This window comes from Toxorhynchites rutilus, chromosome 3 (assembly GCF_029784135.1).
Source record: "Toxorhynchites rutilus septentrionalis strain SRP chromosome 3, ASM2978413v1, whole genome shotgun sequence".
NCBI classification, from domain to species: domain Eukaryota; kingdom Metazoa; phylum Arthropoda; class Insecta; order Diptera; family Culicidae; genus Toxorhynchites; species Toxorhynchites rutilus.
Window position 1 is genome coordinate 238,247,701 of NC_073746.1, and position 25,257 is coordinate 238,272,957.

The 25,257-nt window shown below is 37.4% G+C and overlaps 1 protein-coding gene across 3 annotated transcripts in view; it reads left to right on the plus strand.

Moving 5' to 3' along the window:
* The window catches only part of LOC129776664 (mucin-17-like), a 123,947-nt gene that overhangs the window by 28,140 nt on the left and 70,550 nt on the right, over window positions 1-25,257 (plus strand). For all 3 annotated transcript variants that reach the window (XM_055782435.1, XM_055782434.1, XM_055782437.1), the window contains exon 3: window positions 21,633-21,683. The gene's annotated coding sequence lies outside the window, so the exon portion shown is untranslated. The remainder of the gene's footprint in view (window positions 1-21,632; window positions 21,684-25,257) is intronic.

A 25,257-nucleotide genomic window follows, 5' to 3' on the forward strand; every position in this document is an offset into this window, starting at 1 on the left:
ACAGATAATATCGCGATCATGCATTTAGCCATTGAGACCGTGTGATTTCATACTTTAGTCTAAGGTTTATACCAACAAACATACAACAGTTGATGAATTTAAGACAAACATAAGAACCACCATTGCTATTATTTTTCCATCAATTCATGTATGGCCGAAATTTTAAATTTCTAAAGTCTGAATCTTACCTTACCTGAAATTACCTTAATTCATTGGGTTCGACGTCTTAAAAAAGGTTTTCGTGATAGAGAAACTGTCGTTTGAGCGGTTACGTCTTAGTGGAATTTACGATCTGTAAAATTAATTTTTAGCACATGTTTTGTCATCCGAATTAATTACAAAATAACAGAAAATGTCATGAGTCTCAAATCCTGGTATAACATTTGTATAATATATACGGTATAGCAACATAAGATCAATATGAGCGACCGATACAAGAGACACATTCTAAATAAGCACGCATCGAAGCTTGCATAATTTGCCACATATACGGCCCAGACCGAGATAGATATAGATTCACGTTTATGTTCTCCTACTTACTCTCAGAAAACACTTTCCAACTTTATATTATAATGAAGTGTAATATTATCACGCTTTTACGCAACAGCACTAGCAGCTATATGGATAGTGTGGTCGTGTAAAACAGCCTTGCATTCGGCCTTGGTTCGATCCCCGTTGACATCATTTGTACTTTTTTTTTTTTGGAAAATCCCATGAAAAAAAAAAGATGAAAAAAGAAAAAGAAAGAGCTCCCATACATATAATCATTTTAAAGCTTTTGAAATGGATGGATTCATTTTGTTCATTTCTCCCTTTAGGACATGAAATAGCAAAAGTGTGTGACAGCTGTAATGCTTGTCAACAACGATTGTGATTGGTAATTAAAGCAAAGGGAGAAAGATTTGAATTGGACTAATTTAAGACAAATGTTATGGATATATCTTACACGAAATACACACAAAATTGGAATTTATGCAAGCGTCATATTTTTGTGACCATTTACTATATTGACAGTTATTACTACTCACCCTGTATCGGGAAATGGGAATGCTTTCTATTTTCGTTCATTTAACCCGTTTACCGGTTAAGGAATCATAATGTATAGGATATCAAACAAATCTTAGATTTCCGATTTGATTGGTGTGCAAATCACCAAAATCCATTGGTAGCGAAATCAACGTTACTGAAATACGGTGTCGAACGTCAAAAAAGTCACAAGTAAGCGGTTTTATTGTTTTGTCTGTCACTGTAGGGTAAATTTGTTGTTCTCCAGGTTGTTAGGTTTTCCGAAAATGGGAACGGAATCGGAAGCAAATTCAGATTTTGACATCTCTCGAGTATTTTCCCATCCAAAATTGCACCCACAAAGCTCAGGTGCATATGAATCGGTCATTTGTCAGCAATCATGCACTCTCCCTTTCATATTCGAAAGTTCATCGGACATCGGTTAGATAAAAATCGAAAGTGTCATACGAGCAACACATACGCATACCTTACTTGTCCACTTGGTCAGTTTTCTATTTGCACGGTAGCGTGCCCTCGGGGCAGCAACTAATCTGCATATCGGTGAATGGCTTGTGACAAAGTGGCATTTGGCGGCGATCCCCTATCAGCCGAATGGCTGTATGCTGTGGTGCAGGTGAATGGTGCGACGAGGATGCGCCTTAGACAAATGCCATCGAGGCTCTCGTTTAGCATTTACATACTCAAACATGTCACGCTCCATCGGACATCTCGCCACTCTTGTGACGGGCTTTATGAAAGGTCGGCTGGCTGGAAGAAAAGGAGAGCTCATCTCATACCTGGTTGAACACTTTACTTCGATGAAGATGCTGGTGAAAAAAGATTACCACATTCGTATTGCGATTCCTGCTAATTGATAGCCGACGCGCAACCAGTTATCGACTGTTCACTAATCGATAGCAAATTGCGACGAAGCAATTTTATGAAAATATAGGCATATTAGATCGAGTTACGTTCAGCCGATAGCTTACAAACTTGTGTTACATATTATTAAATGCGATTACGCGCGCATTGTAGAATTAGCGCTCTTCAACATTTATTGTTACCCGAGCGATTCAGTTGAGAAACTGTGCCGAACAACCAAGGAACAACACTTTGCCAACACTTTGATTTCAGCAATATCTATAATATATTGTTACAACTTCATACCAATGGATTTTGATGCTTTGAGAGCCGGTGCTTTTATTTTATTTTGCTTGTGTTTATGTTGTTTCAATGCTCGCAACGAACGGCCACAAACTTGCGGCATCGCATGTGGGCCATACCGCGACACAAAATGGCTGTCCTATTGACCACTTCTTGGACCTCTCGACCGTACCAGTGCACTCAGCAGCTGCAAAGAGAAATAATCTGCGACCACACCGCTGCTGCAAACTGCGACTTACTTTCATTACTGGTTTTGGCGGGCAATTTAGCAGCTTGCGAAGGTTGTTGCTGATGTATGGGGCTTGCCGCTTTACTTGTCGCACCAATTGCACATTGCATTTTTCAATTTTTCGATATTCGATTCGGAGATCTCACGAAAAATTTTCTGATCTGATCAGTAACCAGCTGATCTCTGTGCTTCGACACAACACCTTCGACCATTCGACCAATTCTGGTTTGTACATGTGAAAAACGTTCGTTTTCGATTTTTCTAGAGTTGTGAAGCCAAACGTTTATTGATGGCAACGCGTTTTGACGACACTTTCCTAATCATTTTCTTTTACAGGGCCAGGCATATTTGACGAGTGTCCGAAAACTGGTTGTATCGCCATGGCGTTTTTCTCTGTTTCGATTTCATCAAGCTCAGTAGCAGCAGCTGCCTACGTGTTGGATTGCAATTTATCGCCTTTTCCAGTTGCACGATTACTTAAGATGTTTGCTTTTCATGGGATTGATACCAAAAACTTCGGATCCAGTTTTTGTTCAGTATTTTACTTCCCCTTCGCGAAGTGACTTGATTGCGAGACAAACTGGCGGCTAGTACAGCCTTCAACTGTGTTCAGGGTGGTTTCACAATTCAGAACTCTTAGACGTCTAATGGATTTTAAGGCTATGATTGTTAAATAAATACACGAAGGAATTTTAGCTTTAATCAAGCCGGATTATAATCGTGTATATGTTACATGTATTATCGTATTTATAAATTGTAGAGGAGATGTGTTTAAAACGCATCAGCCGGGCAATGATTTCGCCTGATTTTCTCGTAAACGAGCAAGAATAGAAATGCAATGGATATAGGCAATCGTGCTAGTCAATGATAGAATCTTACCATGCAAGTTTTACATTTGTAACATGCTTTAAAAAATAAGAAAAATAATTTGCTTTGGAAGCAATTTGCGATGTCATTTTCTACATCATTTCTATAAGGTTTTTGTTGCTTGAAACCGATTCAGAGGCGATAACTGTGGGTCATATTTATTGAGTCGATTCCCCTGTGAATATATTAGATGAAGAAAACGGTAAGAAAGGATTCATTTCCTTCTCAATTTGATATTTTCCGCATCAACTTATCATCGGGTAGTACGGCATACCCTCGATCAGGGCAATTTGCTCTCTTTCGGCCGTAAACATTCTCACGAGAGAAATAGCATGTATGTGAGGGATGCCAGATGATTTTTTCAAATATCTCTGCATGGCACGAATAAATGTCTTCAAATGTTATCATAATGAACAAAAATGAGCAAAACATCACGATATTTCTAAATCATGTTCGATTAATCACACAAACAATTGTTTTCATATAGTTTGAAATGACCTCAGTATGTTTTCATAAAATTAAATGTCTTCAAAACGATAACTTGTCTTCACATCTGGCATCTATATTATGTGCTCAGAGAATGCAGGAAAACAAGAACGCGAACTGGAGAATTAATGCACGAATACTGGAAGAACACGCTCACCGGAGGAACGGTTTCTTCTCTTCGCTGTTGGGCATGAAGTAAACAAATTGATGGAATCTCTCATTCATACAAGCTGTTTCTCTGAGTTTTATAGTCTCTGAGAGAAACAACTCATGGGCATATTATACTTCTGCTGGGCCATTTAACACCGTATGATTGGAAATTTAGAATTTGGGCGCCTTACAAAATAAAATTCGTAGGACTTTTGTTATTCAGTATCTAAAATGCAGAACGATTACAGATGACTGAGGGTTAACTAATCTACGTATTGACGTAGTTGTTACCTTAAATTTCAAGAGCACAGTCAAGATAAATCGATTCTCGCTTAGGGGATGCGTATTACACACTTCTCCTATACATTATTGTACATTACACAAAAGCCATTTAGGCGTAAGAGTATTCCTTCTGTTCTTCCATCGTTCAATTAAACCATCAGACAGCGGAGACAGTTGATATGAACATTGTTGAGTTATTAATAGCACAACAGCTCGATGTTTCTTGCAGAGCAGAGCAGTTTCAAGCAGAGCTTGTCTGGATGAATCGAGCTCTGAGTTTTAAGCTCACGATTGATCGCGAACGCAACCATTGTGGCTACGGATACCCTCTTTTGTTGCATTTTCTTTCGTTAGAAAATATGACTCGATTCTAAAAGGGTTCCGATTTAAGTCGGTATTTTTTTGGCAAAACTAAGCTGCTTATGACAGTTTGCGTGACTCGCCCGAAGTTCCTTCTGGGCGAACCGGCTTTTATACCCATACTTTTCAAAAGTATTCCGGATTAAGTTCGTACATACCCTTGTGCCTCGTTTCTCCAGCTCGCTGGCCAGCTTTGGAGCACTTAGTTTTGGATCAAGACAGTCGAAAATGGTGTTTATCGGTCAACTTAACTCTCTCCGACCCACTTTCACTTTGAGTGCAATCAAAACAACAGCATGTAGTTACTCGTGGACATTTCTGACATATCAGACATGTCTAGATATAATTCACTACAGGCTCATGAGTTGGCAAGAATGTTTGCGTGTCTTTTAAGCGTCACTATTTAAAGTGGATGTACATTTTATAAACTAGAATAAGAAAATATCAAGTTATTCATAGGTGTCACCCCAAAGAATCTATGTTTCAATTTTTATTTTTGAAATAAAATCTTCCAGATTAGATAGTTACTGGTATTTTTTTCTACGATCATATTTTAGCTTTGCTATTATATGGAAAGCTTGCAATTAGACGAATATTTTTAGATACATTCATCGGTAACACATCTTGAATTGATCATCGAAAAGTTATGTACTTCATCGAAGGCTTTTGAAAACAATAATCTATAGTAAAAAGAAGCTACGATCTAAAATTGATCGATTTAAACTTGACACATTCCTTTTAATTTTACATTGAAGAAACCTGAACATCTTTCAAATGTTGTAGACTTCGACGAACATTCATATTTCTTATTTTTTCCACGACTCCCTGCTAGAATGTATCGAAGTTAGATGTGATAAATTTCTGCTGGGCTTGCTAAGTAGATAACATTATTCTGGAGTCGCTTACATTGGTTTGGGTTGTAAATATATCTAGGTATCTGAGACTCACAACCGATACATAATAGCTGGCGTGGATTGATTAGTAAATCAAGCTTTTCTCCTAACCCGAGTAGCTCTAATTGGAACAAATGGAATAAACAGGTTAAGTACGAGCTAAACCAGCATCAGTTATGCTAAAGAAAAATGCCTAGTTAATTCGCTAATAAGTATTCATAAGAGACGACATTAACAAATTGTGGGAATTGTGGAAAGTATGCATGGAATCTATATGATATCGACTCATGTTTATGGACGAATCTGGTGAACTTCATTCCATAGTGTAGAAATTTTCGTTAAACAACATATTCTGTTTACACGAATCAAATCTGGCTACATACGCACTTGAAGATGCGATAAGCTTCCAACTTGAGCATCAGTCTCATCCAGTTCTTCATGTGATTCATATTCCCGTCTCTAAAAAGATACTAATGCAATCATAACTACGACGCGGAACAATTTTTTCCAACTTATCTATTCATTCTATATGATTGTTACTTGTATTCGTACAGGTAATAAAAATTCCATGTTTCTATTCAAACATCAAATGCATTTTATTTTGTTTTTCATCAAATCCACAAAAAAAATAATTCCAGAAAAAAAACATTTGTCAGGGTATTCAGCTTGTGTCGTCATGGAATCATTTAATTAAAAAAATATTGAAACAGCATTATTACAAATTCAACAACAGAACACAGATGAAAATGATCACATAAAGGCCACCCGTGTCATACGATTGGCATGAAGTCGAAACTAATTCTTGATTCTAGCGTCAGTATTTGAAAACATCCTCTCGGTTGTAACTGATTTCACCATCCGGCTCAGGAATTCTCGAGTTATCGGGCCTCGCTTTTAATCAAATACCAAATAGTCAAAGGATTTTAAAGAGTTTAATGTTGGAACAAATCAAACACCAACAAATATCAAACATTGACAAATAATTAGATCCGTGCTAAAAAACTCTACTGGCGTTGATGTTGTCTGTGGGTCAACTGATGTTTTTATGTTTATGTTTATGCAACCATCTCGAACACATATCTCAATGCCTTAGCGTGAGCTAATGGATTGAAGTAGATCTCTTAAAACAAGGATCTAGCAAAGTAGCTATGACAAATGTACAGTAGAACCTCGATTATCCGCGAGCGGTTGATCCGCGAAAGTGTGTTCCCTAGTAAAACAATAAACCTTCCCAAAATTTTTCAGTGAGTGGTAGAATCTTGCTTTTTTGTTCTGGCTATGGCTTTCACATTATCTGATCACTGATGTACACGACCTTACAGATTGATAGTTCAATAATTTATGTATTATTGAAACATAGTTTTCATGTTGAAATATATATTTTTCGTGTTTGTACCTCATTTTTAGTCTTATATTGCATTATCCGCGATTTTCGTTATACGCGATGGCCTAGCCCGACTATTTCGCGAATAATCAGGGTTCTACTGTATTTACAAGATTATTTTTTGACGTGGGACTACGTCTAACCGGAATATATGGGGGGGTAAAATTAAAACCTAAACACAGAATATGCAGGAAAAAATGAAAGATTTCAAATGCTTATAACTCGAAAATTTCTTACTGGATCGGAAAGATGTTTGTATCAATTGATGGGGAATATTTCTACGCATCTATCGCAATTAATAAAATGTTATTTTTCATTAGATAAACAATTGAATAACTGTAAGATGTTAAGCGTTATCTAAACGCCCTAACTGCCTCGTTTCGATTGGTCCGATTTACGGTTACCCCAACACAGCCATCAAAACTAAGCAGCGTTAGAGAAATCGGCATTGCAAATACTTTAAAGTCGGGAGCATTTTTGTTCCGACTGAATTTTTTTTCCCAACACAGACTTCAAATCCAAGGAGCGTGGGGAAATTGACATTGCGAATACATGTAAGTCGGTGGCATTTTTGTTCCGACTGAAATGTGTTTACCTGTTACACAGGCTTCTAAACCAAGATGTCATCATACCAAACGTAAAAGGACTGTCATTAAATTTACTTGTAACAAAGAACATAATCTATCCCAATGCATTAATTGTCCTTATATGTCATTATACAATCTTTTTACTCACAAAGCAAATATATTGAATTCAATTGAATTCGGAAATTGTTCCATTTGTGGAGGCGATCTGGCGTAATAGTAACATCCATACCTCTCACGCTAAAGGTCACGAGTTCAATTCTCACTCCCGACATTCTTCCAAAAATGGAAGTAAAAGTGACGAACCAGCTAAAATGTGCTGAAAGTCTCTCTAATAGAGAAAAATTGTTTCATTCAATCAAAAATTTAATCAATACAAACAAATGATTTCTGATTTTCGGGCCCTCAAGCTGGGTATCGAATTCTCTACGGAGAAAACTGAAATGGTCGTTTTTTCTAGGAAGTACGTACCCGCCCAATTCCAGCTTCACCTATCCGGCAAAACGATCCAACACTCTATGTTTTTCAAATACCTGGGTGTATATTTTGATTCTAAGTGTACCTGGGGGAGACACATTGCGTATTTGAAACAGAAATGCCAGCAAAGAATCAATTTTCTCCAAACAATAACCGGAACATGGTGGGGTGCCCATCCAGGAGACCTCATTCAGTTGTACAAAACAACGATATTGTCAGTGTTAGAATATGGCAGTTTTTGCTTCCGATCAGCTGCCAGGATTCATATTCTCAAGCTGGAGAGAATACAATATCGTTGCTTGCGTATAGCCATGGGGTGTTTGCATTCGACACAGACGATGAGTCTCGAAGTTTTGGCAGGAGTACCCCCGCTTACTCTTCGGTTCACAGAATTATCCTACAGATTTCTCATCCGTTGCAAGATCATGAATCCATTGGTGATTGATTACTTCGAAAATCTACTCCAACTGACTCCTCAGTCAAGTTTTATGTCTTTATACCATGAGTACCTTACCCACGACGTGCACCCTTCACCAGGCATCTCCAACCAAGTTTGCTTCCCATACTTCTGCAATTCCTCTGTCATTTTTGAACTGTCCATGCGACAAAAAATCCATGGAATCTCAGATCACCTACGCTCCGATTCTATTCCGCCGATATTTTCGGCAGAATATGGGAAAGTTAGATCTGATAAAATGTTCTTTACTGACGGTTCATTCATAAACGGGTCCACTGGCTTCGGCATCTTCAATGAAAATTCCAGTGCCTCTTTCAAACTCAAAGATCCTTGTTCCGTGTATGTCGCTGAGCTGGGTGCGATATACTACGCATTAGGGATCATTGAAACATTGCCCATCGACCACTATTTTATTTTTTCAGACAGTCTCAGCTCAATAGAGGCAATCCGCTCAATGAAAGTTGATAAATGCTCATCTTATTTCCTAACAAGAATAAGACAACTATTGAGTGTTTTGGTCGAAAAATTATTCAAGATTACCTTAGCATGGGTTCCCTCTCATTGCTCGATTCCGGGGAATGAGAAAGCGGACTCGCTAGCTAAGGTGGGCGCTTTAGAAGGCACACTTTTTGAAAGGCAAATTGCTTATAATGAATTTTTCCACATTCCTCGTCAGTATACGCTCGTAAGTTGGCAGCGCATGTGGAGTGGTGATGAGTTCGGTCGTTGGTTACACACGATTATTCCTAAGGTCTCGACGAGTGCATGGTTCAAGGGATTGAATGTAGGTCGTGATTTCATTCGCGTGATATCTCGGCTTATGTCCAATCACTACAACCTAAACGCGCATCTCTATCGCATTGGGCTCGCAGCAAACAATCTTTGTGATTGTGGCGATGGCTACCACGACATCGAGCATATTGTCTGGTCGTGTATCCGGTTCCATGCTGCTCGCTCTCAGCTCTCTAGAGCACTGAGAGCAAAAGGCAGACAATCGGATATCCCCGTCCGGGATATCTTAGGTAGCTGTGATCCTGATCTTCTGCTTCATCTATACCTGTTCCTCAGAAACGCCGATGTCAACGTTTAATGATGTTTCCTTCGTTGTGTCCCCGTTTCATATCCCTCCTACCCAAACGATATACTTTTACTTAGTCGCGGCAATACATACACACACTCTTTACAGATACACGGGCCAAAGGTTGTGCAGTCCACTGATCATTCAACAAGAGCCAAAGGTTGTACCGCTTATGACAACTCTACACGAGCTGATGATTGCGCCGGCTAGTGACCATTCTATCCTGGATTCCTCGAGTCGAGAAAGACGCACCACGCTAGATATGGGGTACAGACTAGGGGGGCGTTGCTGATTAATGGTCAGCTGCATCCCAATAGGAGGTATCCCATGTCGGGCACACGTACAGAGCATCGAAGACTGCAACATACCAATTATGAGAACACTTGTAATACTAACCTCGAGCCAACCGCGAGTAATCGGTTACATATTACTAACATAGTTGTAAGCAAACATTGTCGAAATATTGAACTCCCGGCCCCGTTAGGCTGACGCCATATGAGCCTTAATAAAAATATATATTTTGGATAAAAAAAACAAAAAAAAAATGATTTCTAAACTTAGGTAGTCCCACGTCAACCTTGCGGTTATATCATAGATATAACCCATCTATTTTTTTTGAATTTCAGTTCATGTTGCTCCAGAAACATCGTCTTCAGTTGTTTTATTGGTTTCGAAGTGGGGCAAATTGTATATTTTTTTTGAAATCATACGCATACAAATACAAAAAATAAACCTACATTTTTCTTTTCCTAGATTTTTTGATATTTGGATTATCTTCCCTGAGAGAGGAGACTTTTCTCCTTCCAGTCGATTACTGCACTGAGCTACTGGTGGTAGTGGATTGCGCTTTAAGTAGCAGCCGCTAGTTCTGGTCCTTGGAAATACAAATAAATCGCAGAAGCGTTAGACTGACTTTGTCAACAAATCTAATGATGCGCTAAAAGTTATCCAAATGTTGATGTTTTGTGTATATAAATTGTGAGGTTGTCGTTGGTAAGATTAAAATCATAGTATAAATTTCAAATTTTGTTCCTGTGATCGAAAAAATCGGAAGAAAAGATCGCTTCTTGCAAAGAATCGATAAAAAACAATGGAATTCGGAAAGGATAAAATCGATCTTCTAAATATCAATAGATCAATCTTACACCGCATACACTACATCTTCCATTTGAAGAATTCAGTGACTGTGTGATAACAGTGTCATACCCCAATAGTACTGGATTCAATCCCAGTGAAGTTGTTGAAATTTCCTAACGCGAACAATCTATGGATGCGTCTTCCGCCGGGATCCTAGTGGATTAGCCTCCTTGTTGCCAATAATAACCACTCAACGTGGCATAAAGAGTCGATGGAAAATAAGCGAACAAAAAACAACTGCATATTCCACTTCTCCAAGTGATTACACCTTTTCTCCATTCACTAGTGCCTATCGAAGATTTTGCGGTTGAATTACATCCGACTTCTGCTGGATTCCACAAATACTGTGAATCCATCATCACATCATTTTGAGTCTATTTCCATACCACCCATTACCTCGGGATTATGTAGACTTTGTTTTCTTTGAGGACCTGATTGTGATTTTTACTTGCTCAGTACGACTGTCTATTATCTAACAGTTCGGCTGAAAAGTTCATAAGGTTGACGTTTAGATGGCGCCTCTAGCTGAAATCTACTTGACTTTCAAGTTCATCTTTTTTTTCATTTTTCAATGGATACTTGTCAAAAGTAGACAGCAAGCATCGATTGGCTCCTGAGTTACATCATTGAGAGTGAAGTAACTTTTGTTATTGTGAAAGAAAATGGAAAAATCACAAACCAATGAAAACGATGGCAAAATTGCATGAATTGGGCTTCGAATTGCTTCCGCATCCACCATATTTTCCAGATCTGGCCCAGCGACTATTTTCTGTTCGCAGACCTGAAGAGAATGCTCGCTAGCAAGAAATTTAAGACCGATGATGAAGTGATTACCGAAACTGAGGCCTATTTTAAGGAAAATCTGAAAGAGTACTATAAAAATGGTATCAAGATCGCTATAATCGCTGTATCGCCCTCGAAGCCAATTATGTTGATCAATAAAATTCAATTTTGCAAAAAAATAGTTTTACTGCTTTACCTTATAAACTTCTCAGCCGAACTGTTATAAACAAAAAAACTACTGAGCCGCTCAATGTGAAATTTTGTATGTAAGGGAGTTCGAATCCGACAAGCATTATTGTGCTATTGGGTTTGTTCTACTTTAAAGGGCTGTCATATGAATATTAGCTAATCAGAGTGATCTGGAAATTGGATATTTTGGCGGACATGCCCATTTAACAAATATGAGTTGCAACACCTATTCATGATGTCTTATCAGCGAACAAAAGGTGTTTAAGGTCGTTTTCTAGTGTAGAGGCACAAATTTCCGTCTTTTGTGTGAGCTCTGAACAAATAAAACAAAGAATATTTGTTATATCCATTATTTCATTATTTGTTTCTTGATTGCTTAACAATATTTTCGATTTATTTTCAAATGTCTAGACTACAGTACTCCCTTAAGGGAAATTCAATAAATACTAAACTTCACTCCAAATACCTATTTTTCGTCACTTGGCTGGTTTGTCACTTTTGCTTCAATTTTTGGAAGAATATTGGGAGTGAGAATTGAACTCGTGATCTTGAGCGTGAGAGATATGGATGTTTCCTCCACGCCAAATCGCCTCCACAAAAATTCAAATAGGTAAATTTGAGAATTTTCTGTATATATAATATTTTTTTTTTCTAGACATTCAATCATATATTTTATTCAATGAAAATCACAAAAAACATACAATACATACAATATTTTAGTATAAAATTCTGGAATAAATTCGGATCCAATGTAACCGATCAGGTTATCCGTCTGATCAAGGGTAATCCCAACATCTTAGATTACGATTTGGCCAAAAAAAACTGGATACTGATAGCCATACTGTATGTCGAATTTTATGTATTTTTCATTTACTGAATAAATTCCGGGAACTTTTTGATCAAGGGAGAAAACCGCTAGGTTTTTTTGGTCTCAACGCCTTAAAGATCACAAATGTTTTCAGGTGCTTACCCTGAAAGTATACATTTTAGGTACTCTTTAGTATTTTTCGTGGAAAGTTCACTTGATTACTTGTCATTTGCTGCTGACAGTCATCAGAATGCAATGCGGTGCTGATGTGTAACAAGATATTTGTACCCATTTGAGCTTCCACTCCTTGTGTATACTTGCGCTGTGACGAATGAGCACGCTTCGGAACACAGATGAAATGTTTTGTTGTCAGCGCCGTTTTTGCGCCGTATTTCCATATCTGTTTTACAGCGCGCTTGATTCTGCTTTGCTTTCTCTGTTCAGTTATATTTCTTCACACACAAATTAGGGTCTTCACGCTAGAATATAATGTGTGTGTATAAAATGAAGTGCGCATCACACAAGTGAGAAGCAAAATTTTGCGCCGGATACATTTTGCGCTGTCGTGTTTATGAATTGTGTGCGCTTCGTACCAAGAGAGAATACGTGTTCGGTGCGCTGATGAAAATTAACTCAAGCGCAGCGCTGCGTATGTTTTCTGAAGACTGGCTTTTGAGATACCATGAATCGGTCCTGCAACTGAAAGGTTACGAATTTTCTAAAATTGATTTTTCAGACCATACTGACTGAAGAAGGTGCACTGACTGAAGAGCCGAAGAACCATTTGAATTAGAGGAGTCAAAAAGCATTTTAAAGGTATAAAAGCTTGTGTTTGCATAGGCCTGCTTATCAAATTTCTCCCAAAAGTGAATGATAAACTTAATCAGAGATCGAAATCCTAGCTCAGCTACGAGATATTCCGTCAATCAACTTATTTTTCGATGAGTTGTGCAATGTTGAAATTTTCGTCTCTCCCTTTCCACCGAAAAATCTCTCTCTCTCTCTGGAGTTCAAAGAGAATGCTTATTCATCTCTCATTTAGTACTGAAAATATAGAGTGAAAACTCAAAGCTAATATTACCAAAGTTAGCCTGTTTAGACATCGTCTAAATGATTTGCATTTGGACAGCATCTGAATTGTACAAATATTAACCCATTTAATGTTCACTTCACGATGAAACCCAATGTTACCGTATGTTTTAATGAACAATTTTTGGCTGTATTCGAAAAGTGAAAAACCATTCGGCTAATCATAACTCGCCGAAAAATAAAAATCGGCATAGTTATTCTCGCGAGAATCGAAGTGAGCGTATAACATTCTCTCACCCACCATATATTCTGTTTTTCTCTCTCGGCTAGCGTTTCGATCTCTGTTTCAGTCAATCAATCTAGTTTTCGATGAGTTGTGCAATGTTCGACTCTTCCTTTCCAACGAATATTGTTTCTCAAAGAGAGGGATATGGCGAAAACTCTCTCCCTGAAGTCCAACAAGAATGCTTTTTCGTTTCTCATTCAGTACTAAAAAAATGAAAATGAAACAAAAAGCGAAAAATTAAAGCTAACTTTACCAACTTTTGTCTGTTTAGCCTAATCTGTCAAATCAGAACGTAAGTGCAAGAAATCGTGTTTGGCATGCAAGATTCGTGCAAGATACAAGATTCTGAAAATTTTTCCATTTTTCGGCTAATCAGAACTCGTCGAAAAATAAAAATCGGCATTGCATTTTTCGCGAAAATCGAAGTGAGCGTATACCGTTCCGAATCATATTTCGGACGCTTAAGGCATATGATGCAGAAAACAGATCTAAACTGTATGCACATGTATTATTTGGTAGATATTTTAAATAAATTAGTTCAATATGCTTTCAAGATTTCTACTTTGGTACCTATTTGATTGAAAACATAATAAATTCATCGAATAAAATGCATTTCAAATGAAGCGAATAAGAATCAAACTTCGGACACTAAATCAAATTTCGGAAATTGAATTCAAATTTCGGACACTTTATTTTGTAATTTTTGGACGAAAATTACATTACACTTGATTATATTTTATAGTCAACTGCGAAACACTTACCAAGCAAGCACAGTAAACTGTTAACGATGATAAGAACTGATGAAACACGGGAGAAATTTAAATATTTATGAACGGGTAAATTCTACGTGCTCACGCAAAACAAACGTCAAACACAAACGGTAGTGAGTGATGCTGTTGAATTTTTTTCTACTATGTGATAATTCAAATGTTATTCTCAAACGAAGTGATAGTAAAACCAAGGGATCACTCTAAAGAAGCAGTTGTGATATTAAAATTATAGTTATATCATCAATGCATGAAGATATAAGAACAAAGTGTCCGAAATATGATTCAGAACGGTAATATTCCTTCGCTTTTCATATTCTGAATTTTTTTTCCCTGTGTGTGTACACATTTTTTCTCTCAAGTAGACGAGCGTTTCGATCTCTGAATTGATTGTTTCTTCTATCAAACAATTTAAAGCTTTCTAACCGCTCTACAATTCGTTTTCCGATACCCAACTACTATTTTCGCAGTTCGCTTTTTGATCGAATATGATCCTCTATAATCTATAAGATTGTGCATTAGTTACCTAACACGCTGTATATAATCTGTATATATAAATGAATGTTTGTATTTTCTTTATAGACTCAAAACTACTATACTCATCGAGGTAAAAAGATAAAATATACTGTTTATTTAAATGAATGTATTTCCTGCATGCACACGGAAACTATTAAATCAATCGTTGAGGCAGAGGTAGAAAGAGAAGAAGAGTTGAACAATGACCAGAACCAAGACCCAAGGACAATCGTTGAACCCAAAATTTGGACTAGATTTGGAATAATCCTAAGTATGATTCTAGATTGATTGGACATGATTGATTTTAGATGAACGCATATTCAATCAGAATGGAGATTTTACTATGTAAACTGCAATGAAAGCATATTATGCATTTCAAATCGAATAGAATACTGTAACACACAATTCGCAGCAATGTTGATGTCATTAGCAAACTGACACCAACGAGCGCAATATGCACACAGTTACTCGTTCGAGCCTTCCGAATTAGGGTTAGAGATTGGTATAATTAACCGCGTCTAACGATGGAACGCTCCTTGCGCTTGTGTCGAAGGCACCCACCCTGGCATGTGCGGTCTGTCCATCTATGACTAATCTACATCTCTGAAACCACCAACCTTTCGCAAAGGTTACTTCCAGTGGTGGTGATCTTGTGTGTCACAAGTGAGCGACACTAACGCGACAGTTTCCAAGTCGTTGCCCGTTGAAATCCGATTGCATGCGCCCGACTCTATAACTGAAACAAACGACCTTCAGATTGCATAATTTTAATGTGTTTTGCAGGCGCGCGCGCTGCGGTCACTCGCATTGGTTGCAATAATTGTCGAGTGGAGTCAAATTAATGGGTACGGGCCAGCAAGCGATCCTTGCGAACGATAAATATCAATCCTTCCCAGGTGAAGGATAGTTATTGTTTTTACTTGCCACGTCGCAAAGTTTATGATCTTAATCGTCGCCGCCACCAACGACATCCAACCCGCCCAAGGTCGAAATGTCCTTGGACCGCGATCATCGGTTTTAGATTTTTTTTTCGAGGTATTGGGGATAGCCGGCCGCGGCTCGTGGGGTGCGAACACGTAACCCATGTGTGTTTTGACGTGATGTGTTCAAATTAATACGTGATTCTTGTTTTCCTTGAAACAGAAACCGATCGCAGCACGAATACGTGGCGAGCATATTCAATCAGACTGGAGAATTTGAATATTCAAACCGGCCGCAACGACAGCGCAACCATGTGACTTTCTTGAGCGGCTTTTCTACGGGTCTGCGTTATGTTATGTGGGCGAAAAACGAGGCGTTTGTCACATATACACGCACAGTATGAAAAAAACGACCACAACAGTCGAGGTGACGACGTTTGATATCAATGATAAGTTGGGGAAAACAGGTTCACGTGGTAAATTCGATCTGAGGATGGTAGCCGGCAGAATCCGAACCTATGTTACGCAGTTCGGAGAGCATTACGTACTCGACTGGTTTCACTCGCCGCTGCAGGGAATCGAATTCCCGCTAATGTAACGACGTGGTTGTTTTTATTTTTAAATCGGTCGCGGTTTTCCCTACCTACGTACATTATGGATGAATCAGAACTGAAGCAATAAACCGAGTGAGTAAGCTCGGCCTTGAAGACCATTTCCGAAAGGGTGTTCAATGTGTACATTCGTTAATACGAATGAGAATTCTCGTATCTTAAGGTACACGCCCGAAAATGTATACTGCCTTAATAGGATACTATCTTTGTGTCTCAATTAGTTAGTTTTGAAGGTTTATTCAACGCTTCTCGTGTGTAGGCGCAAGTTTATTATTCATTGCTTTTCGCGCAGCATCAAATGTATTCTAATTCTTGCATATCTCTCGTTTACTGATTTTTAGTGATACAGGGAAACTTCGATATAACGTACACTCGATATAACGTACACATTTTCAAACTTCAAAGGAATAATTTTTTGAATATTGTTTTTTGGAAAGAACAATAAATTATCTGTACAGGGAAACTTCGATATAACGTACCCTCGTTATAACGTACCCTCGATATAACGTCACTCGATATAACGTACACATTTCCAAAGTGTAAAGGAAATTTTTTTTCAATATTTTTTTTCTGATAGAACAATGATTACCTGTATTGTGATGCTAAAGCAAGTTTTGTACCTTCAATAAATCCCGAAATACTGCTGGTTTTGTGATTCCGGATTCTAAATGAATCAAGCTTTAATCAACAGTACGAAGGAAAACATCATGAGAAAGGCTGGCTTCGTCTTCTGATTGAAGTTATTCATTAACTTTACTAAAACATCAACACAATAATGTATTATAGACTACGTTTGTGAGTACTTTATTATGCTTCGATATAACATACAATTCGATATAACGTACAATTTTGAAAGTGAAGTATACCTGTATTTTGATGCTAAAGCTTGAATTGTACTTTTAAACAATCCCGAAGTACAACTGTTTTGTGATTCCGGATTCTAAATGAATAATTTTTTATTCAACAGTACGACGAGAAACATCATGAGAAAGGTTGGTTTCGTCTTCTAGTTGAATTTATTCATTAACCTTACTATAAAAGCAACACAATAAAGTTATATAGTCTACGTTTCTGAGTTCTTTATTATGCTTCGATATAACGTGCAATTTTGAAAGCAAAATGTACGTTATATCGAAGTACCCTGTATTGGATTTTGTTTAGCAAGTGTTTGTTTTTTAAAGGGTATCAACCGCCTACGAATGATGGATCTCTATAGTAGCATGTCCGAAAAAAACCTGAAACTATTGAGAACCAGAGCAGAGGGTCCAAAGCTCCCAAAAGGAGGATGGTTGCAATAGCTGTTATCCATGGTTATTATGGAAAAAAAGAAATGGATAAACTTCTAATCACATCACTCACCACAGTGCATCCTGATTCTTACCCTCACTAACAACTATCCGCTCCTTGATAAACGCTAGGGAGGCGCTATAGAGGCGCCTTTTTTGGCCAAATTTTGGCCAAAAATCGATCTTTTGGGACTTAGCCTGAGTGGCCAAAAAATAAAAACTTTGAATGCTTTAAGGCACCCCTAAACCATGTCCGATTGAGCTGAAATTTTGCACAGGTCACTTTTTGGGCCAATAAACAAAATGTACATGGTCGGTTCTTTAAATTCGATAATTATTTTTCTTCACACCTTCATTGCCACTCAGGCTAAGTCCAAAAAGATCGATTTTCTGGATAACACTAGTTTTATGCATTTTATGTCATTCGGCATCGGACAAAAATTTGATTTTACAAATTTCCTAGGAAGATTTTCGAGAATAAAAAAATCGAAACTTCGAGCGCTTTGAGGCACCGTTTAAAGGTCCTATTTTGGCTATTATGTTACAACGATTATTTTAGTATCATCATTGCCCTAGATTAATGAAGGAAGGGATGTGATAACCACTAACTGCTACTTGCCTAACTATTCTATAGCTTTTAGTATATTAAAACGGTTAATCTTAATTTTTTTTACTATTTTTATTTTCTAGTTTTTAGTACATTATCTCAATTATTAGTATACTCCTCCACAACAAAACCATTCCACTTTTTTTTAATTTTGATTTCTTACCTAATTTTTCTCCGGCATATTTTGATTATGTACTGTATTCTATTAGTCAAATCATTTCATTCGATACCGATATTGAGGGGATTACAAAAAAAAACATACACCTTTTTGCATTTATGTTGTTTATAATGTAGTGTGTTCTCCAAGTTCAGCATTCAGCCATTTTTTACCGGTGGCCAAATTTGATTTTTCAAGATAATGGAATACACAGTATTATAATGACAGCAGAGATAAAGGTTTGTTCAAAATTTCAGACCAATAAGTCAAATGGAACGGGATCAAATTTTTTATTAATGTGGGACAACCCTACAGCTATACAAACATACATGCAAACAGGTCAAGTTGAATAAAAGTGATTGGCTATTTTGTTATAGCGGCCATCTTGGATTTGAATTTTCTATAAATAGCTTCTTCATCTTCTTTTTGGCTTTAAGAGGGTTTAAACTTTTCAGTTCATTCGCCTCTACACATATAAATAGCTGTGATCTACTAGTCAAGCCCTTTCATTTGATACCCATTTTGATGGGGTTTTGAGAAAATATGTAATCCGCCACTTTGTGGTGGCGGCCATTATGAATTTGCATTTTTTTTATGAATAACTGTGTTCTACTAGTCAATCCCTTTCATTTGATACCCATTTTGATGGGGTTTTGAGAAAATATGTAATCCGCCATTTTGTGGTGGCAGCCATTTTGGATTTGCATTCCTCATGAGTAACTGTGTTCTACTAGTCAAGTCCTTTTATTTGATGCCCATATTAATGGTATTTTGAGAAAATATGCAATCTGCCATTTTGTGGTGGCGGCCATTTTAATTATTCATGAACTGTGTTCTACTAGTTAATCCCTTTCATTTGATACCCATATTGATTAGGTTTTGAGGATATATGTAATCCGCCATTTTTTGGTCTTGGATTTTTAAAATCATGAAATAGGCAGTTTTATAATGTCTGCAGAGATAAAGGTGTGTTCTAAATTTCAGATCAATCGATCAACAGGAAGGGGTTCAAATTTCTATTAATGTGGTAAAGCGCTACAGACGAACATGTTACAAACATACAACCATACAAATTACAGGGCAAGCTAAATAAAACCGTTAAAAATTGGAAGCATGTCCATTTTCCCATAGATTTGTTCTGTGCATTTACCCACCTGTGCTTTCTATATCGAGGAACGAGTGGAGTCGTGAGGTATAATTTTTATAGGGACCGATTCTGAGGGGGGAATGTTAAAATGTCGACTGAAGCCTCTTAGTTTCGTATTCACGGACCTTCGCTTATTTTTATAAAAGACATGAATGACGAAGTCCCGATATTCACCCGACCAAACTATTATGGTGATGACAAATGGGACAAACAGAACGGCAAGGCACCAGTCCTCCAGGCGAAGTGGTAAAGAAACGTAATAATTCCACAGTCCGGCATCTATAATAGATCCTGTGTTTGGACATAAGCCACTATATTTTTTTTGAACTCTTTGCACCTCACTAGTCAAAACTACAGCTACCTTTTTATGTTGAAAAATTTTAACAAAATCATCAATACGAAACAGCAACTTTAGCGGCAGATACATCATCTTTTTCATCTAGGCTAATAAATGTTTGAAAGATGACTAACGGTAGTACAACATGATATAACAATTTTTTTTTCTGTATGCTCAAAGTCAAAATACGGTAGAAATTGATAAAAATACAGGACAACAAAAAATGATCGAAAATACGGTACTGTCCCGTTTACAACGGTACGTTTGGTCAGCCTCATTACGACAGTTCCCATTTCCAAACAGGAAAACATTGAAAGGGATATCAGTATATATTTTACGGATAATTTTCATTCTAAAAAAATCAGGAACATTTGAGAAAATCAGGCAAAATTGAGCATTTGTCAGGATATCAGGAAACGTCCCAAAAAGTCTGGGAAATCCTGAAAAATCAGGAAGGTTGGCATCTCTGGTTCTGAATGATGAAACATCATAATTTATCGGAATGTTTTTCAGCAAACAAAATACTCTTCTGCAGTGTACATTATTAACGCAGCTTCATATTTCAGCCAAAGGTATTTCACTACATTCAACTGGGGATTATTTCGGCTTGTTTCGATGTCGTCGGGTGCAAAGTAAAGTGCGGAACAGGTTTGGCTGGTACAAGATTTTTGGGCGAAAATACAACACACTGTTATCACAAGATTATCACAGCCGATGGGTTTCATTGACGAATGCTCCACTGCCGTTTCATCCGGTACGATTGATGGGAAAATGAAACAAAAATTCGCGAGGGAAAGCATTCATTTGTTACAGTCTCAAATGACTAAAGGATACCAAAAAAAGCGGTTGGAATCACACTTTTGACTGTCGAATCCTTTCACAGCGATTGCGTTGCTTTCCAACCGGAATCAGTACCAAAATCGGAACCGGTTTCCTCCCGCTTATAATATCTCCGTCGCTTATGTAAACCTCGCAGTGAAACCTCGAACTTCACGAGAGATGCTTTTTTTCATGATTGCACGTTTTATTGCTGAGACCTTCTTCTTTTCATTTTTTTTTTTATTTTTTGTTTTTGTTTCATGTTTTTTTTCGGGGGCGAATATCATCGCCATTCGGAGAATGAAAACAAAATCCGTGATGCAACGAAGTACACACTGAAGAGCAGCAGGTTCGCGACTTTTTTTTTTGGATTGTGAAGATCGTGAGGAAGAAACAGATGAACCGGTTTTCAGTAGTATAATTTTCATGAGGATGGGGAATCAATCGGATTGGTGTTTGTTGAATCACATGCAAGTTGGCCTCTTAAACTTTACAAAGTCCCTATAGTTGGATGGCTGTCCATCGTAATTTAAAATAAGATTGTTTTGATTCGGTCGATGACTATGAATTGAAGTTTTTCTAAAAATAAACTTATCATGCTTTACGAACGCAATCCGGTATTCGATGAGGCGTTAAGCTGATTGATTAGTCTTAATGCCGAAGGGTGGTTAGGAACAGGTTTGTCTTGTATTGCTGTCTTGAATTTGTTACTGTTAATCGGTTGACAAAACAAATGTACACAATTGTTGTCTAAAATATTTATTTATTGATTTTTATTTCGACAATTAGTTACGTGGTATTTTTTTCTCAATTGCAGATTTTCCCCCTCGATCGATGTTTCTCATACGGCAGTGAGGATTTTTGTAAGGTAAGCAAACTCGAACTCTGAATCAACACCAGAACCAGAATCTTCTCATCAGTCATCTCAAGTGTGAGCTCATCAAAACGCGTCAAGCTGTCCTGAAGTACACGTCATACTGCTTCCTTCCAATACACTTGAAAACGTCACGTCCACTGGGATGAGACGACGATGAGATCATCGTCAGTCTTGCAATTTCCAGGAATATTACCTTCAGCAATCCGAAACGCGAACTCTTCTTGGTATCGAATCTTGTGGTCGCTCCCTGCGGGATGGATGGCGAAGCTTTATTTGCATGTACCATTCCAGTCACGTGAGAATTCTTTTGAGCATTTGTACACGGTTACGGGTTCAAGCCGTGGGATTGGGCGAATCAGACATGGAATTCGCTCAATCAAACTCAGTTGGTGATCTTCTTGGAAGATTCGCTGCAGTCTGGCGTTATTTTAGCTATATATAATTTGAGGTGTGGAAGAGTAAAATATGGCTGAGATGATTTTGAATGGATTTCATAATAATAGCTATATGTATCTTTTTTCAAGGTCAAGGATTACGACAACGTTTATTTTTGTTTGCAATAATTTTAGTTCTCCGAAACGTTGGAACAAGTTCAGAGACTGGAATCAGACAACACATTGAGACATTTGGAAAGGAATACGAAATTAAGCATTTCAAATAGTTCCACGACAGATCTGTAATTAATATTATTTCTTGAGACTGATTAAAATGGCAATTAGATGTTTTGTTGGGTAATGGTTCTGATGTCAATAGTATTAATCGTCCGTAGTTTTCAAAAATCACACTCGCACTACCAGCAGTGGGCAAAATTACCGGGTTGTTTTTTTGTAGGTTCTCTTACAGCTTTTCCATAGTGAAGTTTTTCACTAAATAATACCGCCAATCACTGACGGTAATTCGAAATATTGAATATTATATTATTTTTAATTGTTTCATAATATGCTTATCATGGTCGCCGGCGTACCGGGGCGGAACGTCCTCTCCACCCCGTACACTACGCCACTGCCCGCAACTAACATCGAAAGTGATATGAATCGATCTTCGGGTCGGGTCGGGTCGATTCCATCGTTTGGGCCGGTTCATTTTAAGAACGTTTAATTGAAACATGGTAAGAGATTTATCACCCCCAGAAATGATAGAAAAATACAAAATATTGTGTTGAACTTGTTTGACAAATCATCAACATTCCATCGTATATAATAGTTATCAATGCTCAGTGATAACATCAGTTATTTCAGTTATAAAAACTTTTATAAAACTTATTTCTTTGCTAGTAACTTTGATACCTGTTCATTTATGTAATCGGAAATTCAAGGTTTGAGTAAAACTTCATTAACAACATTCATCCGCCTCACGTGGAGAATATGTATCTCATATTTGCTCTCTGTTTTGCAATTTTTTTCTCATTTCATGCAACATAAATACATAAAGCACAACATCACCTGGTTTTGTTTTTTTTTGAATTTGTGTCAAAATAGGGACATCCGATTTGGCCTCTGTTTCCCCCTTTTTTAACACTCATAAACCGACACCGACCAGTAGAAAACATAGTTAATGAGTTATACTATACATTCCAATACCGAAGCTGGTGAAAAACAAGAATTTTATGTGTTGAATGGCCGTTGCAATTTAAGGGGTCGAGTCAGGGCAACTTTCCCCTACCTGAAATCAAGCAGTAGCAGAACAAAAAACAAGTTCACCAATTCACAGTGAAAGTAGTCCAGAGATAATTATTCAAACAGTTGATTATAGAATTGATAACTTTGAAACTCGAAATGTAACGTCGATGCCGAGCTGGTAATCGTTTGTGCCTCGGAACATTGGTGAACCGTTTTGACATGGATCGACCGAGTTTTTCAGTGTGTCTGTCAAGTTTTTCCAAGTCATTGTCATTGAAAACAGATTTGGAAAAACTTGACAGACACACTGAAAAGTTGTGATCAGTGTCTTAGTATATTAACAAATATTCACGAGTAACGGATATGTTTTTGTTTCAGTGTCAATTGACTTCTTTTTAGCTTGAAACTCACTTGCAATAAATTCAAACTAGATCGCAGACAATATCAATGGTGTTCATTTTGTATCATATCGCTGCGAGATGGAAAATGAAAGGTGGGAAGATTTTTAAATCTGTGACGTGATTTTGTTTATTCATGTTACTTTTCTTATAATAGTCCACTACATAGGAAAAGTGTTGTTATAACAAGCAAAAATAAGCTGATTTTTTTTTCCAAAATATATATTTTTATCAAGGCTCATATGGCGTTAGCCTGACGGGGCCGGAGTTCAATATTTTGACAGTTTTTCTTATTATCTATGTTAGTAATATGTAACCGATTACTCGCCGTCGGCTCGAGGTTAGTATTACAAGTGTTCTCGTAATTGGGATGTTGCTGTCTCCAATGCTCTGTACGTGTGCCCGGCACGGGATACTTCCTATTAGGATGCAGCTGACCATTAATCAGCGACGCCCCCCTTGTATGTACCCCATATCTAGCGTGGTGCGTCTTCTCGACTAGAGGAATCCAGGATAGAATGGTCACTAGCCGGCGCAATCATCAGCTCGTGTAGAGTTGTCATGAGCGGTACAACCTTTGGCTCTTGTTGAATCATCAGTGGAAAAATAAGCAGATGAAATGAACGAACAATTTTTAACAGCAGAACGAACAAAAATAAGCAGATGAAATGAACGAACAATTTTTTTTCTTAAAAACAATGTTAGCGTTCAAAATCATAAAAGACCAACTAACAATTTAGCAGTAATAACAATTTAGTATTCTAAACATAATTTCAATTCAATTTTTCTTCTCGTTCGTCGACCAAAAACGTAAATGAACAAAGTCAGAGTCACATTATCTTTTGTTCCTTTAACGGAGAAACATTTAACAGTGGATGGGAAAAAAGGTTGCAAGTTTTTTCATGGAAAATTCACTTTAAAAATAAATTTAATTGACTCCGTATGAACTTGATTGAGACGAAAAGTTTTCCGCTTGTGTCTTAGTTTTAAACGAATGAAGTGTTCAACACCCAAATTTAAAAAAAAGTCATTACAATTGCTGACAAGAGAAAAACTTCCATGAAGTTGCTCTAAAATCCAAACGTAGTAGACATTAGAATACTATTTCTGATATAAGAAGAAATCAAAGAAAAAAATAAACATTTTAGTTTGTGACATGTTCTGTTTTTTTTTATAATGCGAAAAATATATTTTGGAAATATGTAATTAGTTTCTATATATCCTCTTTCAAATTTATTCGCTGACACACTCAATGTTGTAACATTTGAGTAACTGACTGGTATGCCTGATATGTGAACTTCCAATCTTCCAGGCTACTAATACAATCAAAGTTTAACACAACCAAAACTCGTGAATCTTCCCACCTTCTATTCTTCATCTCGATATCGCTGGTGTATGAATGAATTCGCTATAATGGATGAATACGACATTAAGGGGGTAGTACACTATGGTACACTTGAAAAAATAAAAAAAAAAATATTTGTTGCTTAAAATGTTCTCTGGGATGTCTACTTTACAGCATTTTTGTCCCAGGTTTGCCCGTTGCTC